Source organism: Oncorhynchus masou, unplaced genomic scaffold (genome assembly GCF_036934945.1).
Source record: "Oncorhynchus masou masou isolate Uvic2021 unplaced genomic scaffold, UVic_Omas_1.1 unplaced_scaffold_3077, whole genome shotgun sequence".
Classification (NCBI taxonomy): Eukaryota; Metazoa; Chordata; class Actinopteri; order Salmoniformes; family Salmonidae; genus Oncorhynchus; species Oncorhynchus masou.
The window spans coordinates 1-10,000 of NW_027009495.1; the positions used below are offsets into that span (position 1 = coordinate 1).

General features: G+C 46.0%; 1 pseudogene; it reads left to right on the forward strand.

The window, feature by feature from the left end:
- The first annotated feature begins 2,787 nt into the window (after positions 1–2,787).
- The window catches only part of LOC135534151 (NHS-like protein 3), a 14,877-nt pseudogene continuing 7,664 nt past the window's right edge, over positions 2,788–10,000 (forward strand).

Sequence of the window (10,000 nt, forward strand, 5' to 3'; positions counted from 1 at the left end):
TGTCTACTGGGTCTCTTCTGTCTCTACTGGGTCTCTTCTGTCTCTACTGGTCTCTTCTGTCTACTGGGTCTCTTCTGTCTACTGGGTCTCTTCTGTCTACTGGGTCTCTTCTGTCTACTGGTTCTCTACTGTCTACTGGGTCTCTACGGTCTACTGGGTCTCTACTGTCTACTGGGTCTTTTCTATCTCTACTGTCTACTGGGTCTCTACTGTCTACTGGGTCTCTACTGTCTACTGGGTCTCTTCTGTCTCTACTGGGTCTTTTCTGTCTCTACTGGGTCTCTTCTGTCTCTACTGTCTACTGGGTCTCTACTGTCTACTGGGTCTTTTCTGTCTCTACTGTCTACTGGGTCTCTACTGTCTACTGGGTCTTTTCTGTCTACTGTCACTGGGTCTCTACTGTCTACTGGGTCAATACTCTGTCTCTACTGGGTCAATACTCTGTCTCTACTGGGTCAATACTCTATCTCTACTGGGTCTCTTCTGTCTCTACTGGGTATCTTCTGTCTCTACTGGGTATCTTCTGTCTCTACTGGGTCTCTACTGGGTCTCTTCTGTCTCTACTGGGTCTCTACTGGGTCTCTACTGGGTCTCTTCTGTCTCTACTGGGTCTCTTCTGTCTCTACTGGGTCTCTTCTGTCTCTACTGGGTCTCTACTGTCTACTGGGTCTCTACTGTCTACTGGGTCTTTTTCTGTCTCTACTGTCTACTGGGTCTTTTCTGTCTCTACTGTCTACTGGGTCTCTACTGTCTACTGGGTCTCTACTGTCTACTGGGTCTTTTGTGTCTCTACTGTCTACTGGGTATTTTCTATCTCTACTGTCTACTGGGTCTTTTCTATCTCTACTGGGTCTCTACTGTCTACTGGGTATTTTCTATCTCTACTGTCTACTGGGTCTTTTCTATCTCTACTGGGTCTCTACTGTCTACTGGGTCTTTTCTGTCTCTACTGGGTCTCTTCTGTCTCTACTGGGTCTCTACTGTCTACTGGGTGTTTTCTGTCTACTGTCTACTGGGTCTCTACTGTCTACTGGGTCTTTTCTGTCTCTACTGTCTACTGGGTCTCTACTGTCTACTGGGTCTTTTCTGTCTCTACTGGGTCTCTTCTGTCTCTACTGGGTCTCTACTGGGTCTACTGGGTCTCTTCTGTCTACTGGGTCTCTTCTGTCTACTGGGTCTCTTCTGTCTACTGGGTCTCTACTGTCTACTGGGTCTCTTCTGTCTACTGGGTCTCTTCTGTCTACTGGGTCTCTACTGTCTACTGGGTATTTTCTATCTCTACTGTCTACTGGGTATTTTCTATCTCTACTGTCTACTGGGTCTTTTCTATCTCTACTGTCTACTGGGTCTCTACTGTCTACTGGGTCTTTTCTATCTCGACTGTCTACTGGGTCTCTACTGTCTACTGGGTGTTTTCTGTCTCTACTGTCTACTGGGTCTTTTCTATCTCTACTGTCTACTGGGTCTCTACTGTCTACTGGGTCTTTTCTATCTCTACTGTCTACTGGGTCTCTACTGTCTACTGGGTCTTTTCTATCTCTACTGTCTACTGGGTCTTTTCTATCTCTACTGTCTACTGGGTCTCTACTGTCTACTGGGTCTTTTTCTATCTCTACTGTCTACTGGGTCTTTTCTATCTCTACTGTCTACTGGGTCTCTACTGTCTACTGGGTCTCTACTGTCTACTGGGTCTTTTCTGTCTCTACTGTCTACTGGGTCTCTACTGTCTACTGGGTCTCTACTGTCTACTGGGTCTCTACTGTCTACTGGGTCTCTATTGTCTACTGGGTCTTTTCTGTCTCTACTGTCTACTGGGTCTTTTCTGTCTCTACTGTCTACTGGGTATTTTCTGTCTCTACTGTCTACTGGGTCTCTACTGTCTACTGTGGTTAGATTCTGTTTAGACCTGTAGACAAAACCAGAGGATCTCGTTACACACAAAGAATAGTCAAAACACACACACACACGCACTCGCGAGCACACACACACACACACACACACACACACACACACACAGAGAGAGCTGTAGTTTGTTACTGTCTTGGAATGTCTCTACCATCCAAATAGTGCTCTGCCTCTTCCTGGTATGGCCCAGCTTGGGGGCAAGGCTCTGAATCCCATAATACTCACTGATTCCCTCTCACTGAATCTCATGGTAATTTACAACCAGACCCTCTGAGTTCCTGAAGCCTAAACCATTCCAACTAGGGATGGTAAAAATACCATATAACCATGTTACCGACAGTTACGAACAAAGAACGCCGTGAGAATAAAAAAATAACAGTCATAACTGTTGACTGAAGACGGACGGTCAGCCGTTTGTGCGGTTGAGTCCGTTTCTGCGGTAACACAGCCTCTAAATTAACAGGACGAAACTTCGCTCCTAAACAAATGCCTGACCGTCCCGTCAGCAGAAGCACAACCAAATGTGATCTACGGCAGCCCAGGGTTAGGAGAGGAAAGATATGTCTTCTTTGTTGTGGTTTTGCTAGTAGTCGTTTGGTTGGCCAATTACCATCCATCCAAAATCCCATGACCGTCACAGCCCTAAATCCAACACATTTCTGTCCTTCTCTTTGAAAATCTTCTCCAAACACTATTCCAATCGTTCACTATTGAATCCGACTGTGATTCTCAATATTGTATATAATATATTAACTCTTCATCTCTCCTTTCATCCCTTCGAATCAAATCAAACTTTTAAAGTGCATTTAAACCCGCATCACATCTTTACTCATAAATCCACTTGTCTTATCCTTTGTCTTTCTCTAAACCCTCTTCTATCAGGCTCCACGTTCAAGCCCTGAACCCAGTGAAAAGACTAGAGAAAGGGAAGAACAGGAGCAGGAGGACAACTATCATGGGCATACCCCAGCAGGTCCAGAGAGAGCTGGGTACGTATGTATGTAGCGGATGGATTGCACTGAGCTTCACTTTACCAAGTCACCGCGAACCAACAACGTTCCAGGGTTTTGTGGGTTAGTGGTTTCACTGAATAAAATGGGATCTATACTGAATGAATAGCCTTATAGCCGCCTTGTCATTTAAAAGAAGTAAAGTCAATGGTACGATCTTTTGTCATATTGAAATGAGGCGATGTGATGTTTTCCTCCATTCTCCTTCTAGACCTGCACACTGGGTCTGCGTATCAAGTTCCTTCCAAGCTCCCGAACGGCTCTGGAGGACAAGGTAGTGGCAGCCAACCAGACGTGGTCGTCATCCCCACCATCGACGGAGAAACCCCTCTAGCCAACCACGATGGAGCAAAGGTACATGTCTCAGAACTGGCGGTGAGGCTTGTTTTTACCTTTACAACCCCAGCTTTTATTTTCTGCTTTACGTTACAGTGTCCTACTTTTAATTACAGACTGCTACTTTCAATGACAAAACATAACTTCTGTTTTATTTCCAATAAGGATTCTTTGAAACTAAGGTAGTTATTGTTTATGTTAAACAAGAATCCGCTAAAATCACTATAATTACAACTAATCTCACCTGAATAGGCATCCAGAGAGGAGCAGCTGTTGAGACACCACCTCCAGTCTGTTTACAGGGACGACCAGGGCTTCAGCTACCACAGGGGACTGGACTCTCATCTCTCCTCCACCCAGAGGCCCAAATCTCTGGCCGTGCCGGGCACGACCTCCTCTTGCTCGGTTGGATTCCCCAGCTTCCTCCAGGAGCCACTTGTGAGTGAACGGTGTTTGTCACCATGTTTCTTTCTGCTGGGGTCATCGATATGGAAATGTTTGCCCCCATTACTGGATAAACAATGGCTTTGTTATCTGAAACACTGAAATAAGATCCATATACTTAAAGCTATACAGTTCTCTACATAGTATGACAGCTCCACAGTTCTCTACATAGTATGACAGCTCCACAGTTCTCTACATAGTATGACAGCTCCACAGTTCTCTACATAGTATGACAGCTCCACAGTTCTCTACATAGTATGACAGCTCCACAGTTCTCTACATAGTATGACAGCTCCACAGTTCACTACATAGTATGACAGCTCCACAGTTCACTACATAGTATGACAGCTCCACAGTTCTCTACATAATGACAGCTCCACAGTTCACTACATGATATGACAGCTCCACAGTTCTCTACATAATATGACAGCTCCACAGTTCTCTACATAATGACAGCTCCACAGTTCTCTACATAGTATGACAGCTCCACAGTTCTCTACATAGTATGACAGCTCCACAGTTCTCTACATAATGACAGCTCCACAGTTCTCTACATAGTATGACAGCTCCACAGTTCTCTACATAGTATCACAGCTCCACAGTTCTCTACATAATGACAGCTCCACAGTTCTCTACATAGTATGACAGCTCCACAGTTCTCTACATAGTATCACAGCTCCACAGTTCACTACATAGTATCACAGCTCCACAGTTCTCTACATAATGACAGCTCCACAGTTCTCTACATAATATGACAGCTCCACAGTTCTCTACATAGTATGACAGCTCCACAGTTCACTACATAGTATGACAGCTCCACAGTTCTCTACATAGTATGACAGCTCCACAGTTCTCTACATAGCATGACAGCTCCACAGTTCTCTACATAATGACAGCTCCACAGTTCTCTACATAGTATGACAGCTCCACAGTTCTCTACATAGTATGACAGCTCCACAGTTCTCTACATAATGACAGCTCCACAGTTCACTACATGATATGACAGCTCCACAGTTCTCTACATAGTATGACAGCTCCACAGTTCTCTACATAATATGACAGCTCCACAGTTCTCTACATAGTATGACAGCTCCACAGCTCCACAGTTCTCTACATAGTATGACAGCTCCACAGTTCTCTACATAGTATGACAGCTCCACAGTTCTCTACATAGTATGACAGCTCCACAGTTCTCTACATAGTATGACAGCTCCACAGTTCACTACATAGTATGACAGCTCCACAGTTCACTACATAGTATGACAGCTCCACAGTTCTCTACATAGTATGACAGCTCCACAGTTCTCTACATAGTATGACAGCTCCACAGTTCTCTACATAGTGTGACAGCTCCACAGTTCTCTACATAATGACAGCTCCACAGTTCTCTACATAATGACAGCTCCACAGTTCTCTACATAGTATGACAGCTCCAAAGCTCCACAGTTCTCTACATAATATGACAGCTCCACAGTTCTCTACATAGTATGACAGCTCCACAGTTCTCTACATAATGACAGCTCCACAGTTCTCTACATAATATGACAGCTCCACAGTTCTCTACATAGTATGACAGCTCCACAGTTCTCTACATAGTATGACAGCTCCACAGTTCTCTACATAATGACAGCTCCACAGTTCTCTACATAATGACAGCTCCACAGTTTTCTACATAATGACAGCTCCACAGCTCCACAGTTCTCTACATAGTATGACAGCTCCACAGTTCTCTACATAGTATGACAGCTCCACAGTTCTCTACATAATGACAGCTCCACAGTTCTCTACATAGTATGACAGCTCCACAGTTCTCTACATAATGACAGCTCCACAGTTTTCTACATAATGACAGCTCCACAGTTCTCTACATAGTATGACAGCACCACAGTTCTCTACATAATGTGACAGCTCCACAGTTCTCTACATAATGACAGCTCCACAGTTCTCTACATAATGACAGCTCCACAGTTCTCTACATAATGACAGCTCCACAGTTCTCTACATAATGACAGCTCCACAGTTCTCTACATAATGACAGCTCCACAGTTCTCTACATAATGACAGCTCCACAGTTTTCTACATAATGACAGCTCCACAGTTCTCTACATAGTATGACAGCTCCACAGTTCTCTACATAATATGACAGCTCCACAGTTCTCTACATAGTATGACAGCTCCACAGTTCTCTACATAATATGACAGCTCCACAGTTCTCTACATAATATGACAGCTCCACAGTTCTCTACATAATATGACAGCTCCACAGTTCTCTACATAGTCTGACAGCTCCACAGTTCTCTACATAATGTGACAGCTCCACAGTTCTCTACATAATATGACAGCTCCACAGTTCTCTACATAGTATGACAGCTCCACAGTTCTCTACATAATATGACAGCTCCACAGCTCCCCACATAATATGACAGCTCCACAGTTCTCTACATAGTATGACAGCTCCACAGTTCTCTACATAATGTGACAGCTCCACAGTTCTCTACATAGTATGACAGCTCCACAGTTATCTACATAATGTGACAGCTCCACAGTTCACTACATAGTATGACAGCTCCACAGCTCCACAGTTCTCTACATAGTATGACAGCTCCACAGTTCTCTACATAGTATGACAGCTCCACAGTTCTCTACATAATGACAGCTCCACAGTTCTCTACATAGTATGACAGCTCCACAGTTCTCTACATAGTATGACAGCTCCACAGTTCTCTACATAATGACAGCTCCACAGTTCTCTACATAGTATGACAGCTCCACAGTTCTCTATATAGTATGACAGCTCCACAGTTCTCTACATAGTATGACAGCTCCACAGTTCTCTACATAATGACAGCTCCACAGTTCTCTACATAATGACAGCTCCACAGTTCTCTACATAGTATGACAGCTCCACAGTTCTCTACATAGTATGACAGCTCCACAGTTCTCTACATAGTATGACAGCTCCACAGTTCTCTACATAATGACAGCTCCACAGTTCTCTACATAATGACAGCTCCACAGTTCTCTACATAGTATGACAGCTCCACAGTTCTCTACATAGTATGACAGCTCCACAGTTCTCTACATAGTATGACAGCTCCACAGTTCTCTACATAATGACAGCTCCACAGTTCTCTACATAGTATGACAGCTCCACAGTTCACTACATAGTATCACAGCTCCACAGTTCTCTACATAATGACAGCTCCACAGTTCTCTACATAGTATGACAGCTCCACAGTTCTCTACATAATGTGACAGCTCCACAGTTCTCTACATAATATGACAGCTCCACAGTTCTCTACATAGTATGACAGCTCCACAGTTCTCTACATAATATGACAGCTCCACAGCACCCCACATAATATGACAGCTCCACAGTTCTCTACATAGTATGACAGCTCCACAGTTCTCTACATAATATGACAGCTCCACAGCTCCCCACATATAATGACAGCTCCACAGTTCTCTACATAGTATGACAGCTCCACAGTTCTCTACATAGTATGACAGCTCCACAGTTCTCTACATAGTATGACAGCTCCACAGTTATCTACATAATGTGACAGCTCCACAGTTCACTACATAGTATGACAGCTCCACAGCTCCACAGTTCTCTACATAGTATGACAGCTCCACAGTTCTCTACATAGTATGACAGCTCCACAGTTCTCTACATAGTATGACAGCTCCACAGCTCCACAGTTCTCTACATAGTATGACAGCTCCACAGTTCTCTACATAGTATGACAGCTCCACAGTTCTCTACATAATGACAGCTCCACAGTTCTCTACATAGTATGACAGCTCCACAGTTCTCTACATAATGACAGCTCCACAGTTCTCTACATAATGACAGCTCCACAGTTCTCTACATAGTATGACAGCTCCACAGTTCTCTACATAGTATGACAGCTCCACAGTTCTCTACATAGTATGACAGCTCCACAGTTCTCTACATAATGACAGCTCCACAGTTCTCTACATAGTATGACAGCTCCACAGTTCACTACATAGTATCACAGCTCCACAGTTCTCTACATAATGACAGCTCCACAGTTCTCTACATAGTATGACAGCTCCACAGTTCACTACATAGTATCACAGCTCCACAGTTCTCTACATAATGACAGCTCCACAGCTCCCCACATAATATGACAGCTCCACAGCTCCACAGTTCTCTACATAATGACAGCTCCACAGTTCTCTACATAGTATGACAGCTCCACAGCTCCCCACATAATATGACAGCTCCACAGCTCCACAGTTCTCTACATAGTATGACAGCTCCACAGCCTCATGTTGATCCTTGTGTTTGCCTCCTCCCAGGGTCCGGTGATGTCCATCTCTCCCCAGGCCACCTACCTGTCTAAGATCATCCCCAACGCCTACCTGCCGGCCTCCGTCGACGTCATACAGATTGACCGCAGAACCAGCCATACCAATGGAAACAATGGGAAAGGAGCGGTCCACACCGTCAGCAAGAGTAGCCCGGCATCTGTGTCGTCAGCAAGCCCCGCGTCCTCGAGGAGGTCGGGTGGCCATGGTTGCTATGACGGCGGCGAAGCCCTTTCCCATGGTGACAGTAGTTCCCGTGACAACGGCTCTACGGCGACCACACGCTCAGTGACTTCGGGATCCGGCTGGAGCCACTCGCAGTCTTCCGAGATGATCAAGTCCATCTCCTCCACGAAGGGGAGCTTCGGACCTGCTAACCCACAGACAGTGAGCCTTGTTGGGCAGGAGAGACTGCTGCAGCAGCCTGGTGCTGGGGACCAGGACCTGGTGAGCCTACAAAGCTCAGCTAGCTGGGTCAGCAGCACCAGTAAGGTTACTGGTACTGCAACTGCTCAGGGGGGGCCTGAGTCGGATCTATCTGGGCCTGTCAGTGCTGGGGAGATGAGCGATGTTGGAGGAGACTCTCACAGATTCTCTCGCAGTCTGTCGGTCATGAAGACCAAGCTGCCCCGGCTCCCCAGGAGAACCAACTCCCTGCACCAGGAGGAGATGATAAAGAGGCGACTGGTGGAGATTAAAGACCTCAGTGACTCTGTGGGTGGTGAGACTGCGGAGGACACAAGCTTGGTTACTATCGAGATCTCTAAAGAGCTCTACAAAGAAATCACAAAGCGCTCTATCCCTGTATCCAACTCATCTGCGTTTAACTCTTTAAATGGTACAAGATCCTCCGCAGCCTCTAATCCACTGAGTCCCACACAGCACGCCCCTGGTGGTAGGCCAGGGTCCAGCAGCTCTTCCCCACAGAAAGCTCCCTCAGAGGGAGATACATTTGAAAAGACCATGTCCCCCTCCAGTGGGTACTCAACGCAGAGTGGAACGCCGACGCTCTCCCTCAAGGGGATCTGCCCTTTCGCCTCGCCAGGTAAACACCAGAAGATGCCGATCAAACCGGAACGTTCTGGTTCAAGAGCTTCCTCCTCGGCAGCCTCTGTCTCGTCTTCCCTCAACTCCCTGTCTTCAGTCACATCAGAACACATCAATCAAGAGGCTTCAAAAGCATCTCTAGCACACCCCAGCAGGCCTCCCCACCTCCGCCTCTAAGGACAACAGAAAAGCCACCAACGGTGACCACGGTGACCCCGACCCGTTGCTCTGCATCCATGGCGATCAGAGAGCTGCTTAACATTCCGCCACCCCCAACATCAAAGCCCTTCCCCGCCACCCCGGAAACCTGGGCCCACAACAGACACACCTTCGAACTGCTGTGCGGTCCTTGCCCCAACGTCAACAGGCTAGCACAGCTCCAGAGGCAACAGGAACTAAAAGATGAAGCTGACATCATTAAGCAAAAGCAGGAACCTCAAACTGAAGCTAGCAAAGAGTCTCAAGGCTCAGATGAAAAGCAGGCTACCGTAGAGGAAGTCCCTTTGATAAAATCAGAAAGCAAATACATTGTTTCGAAAGAAGAAACTGAGCCTACGCTAGAGCAGGTGTCTGAGGTATCCGATTGTGTTAGTCAGGGAGTCGAGAGCACGGAAAGTCAAACGAAAGAAAAAGGAAGTCCGGAGATGATCGCAGAAGCAAGTGTAGAGGTCCAGAAGCAGAACCAAAGCCAGGAGCAGAGTAGTAGTAGTATTGTACAGGTCAAGGATCAAGAAGAGAGTCTAGAGACACAAGTTAGTTTAGCGACGATTCCAAAGAGGGAACCCCTCCTGTCATGAAGAAAAGTGCTCGTAGAAAAGAACCTGCAGTTCAAGTAACAACAGACATTCAACAAAAGTTGCCATTTGGTGAGGTCACAGTAGAGGAGAAGGTAGAATCTCCCAGCGAGAGTGAGAAGTGTTCCC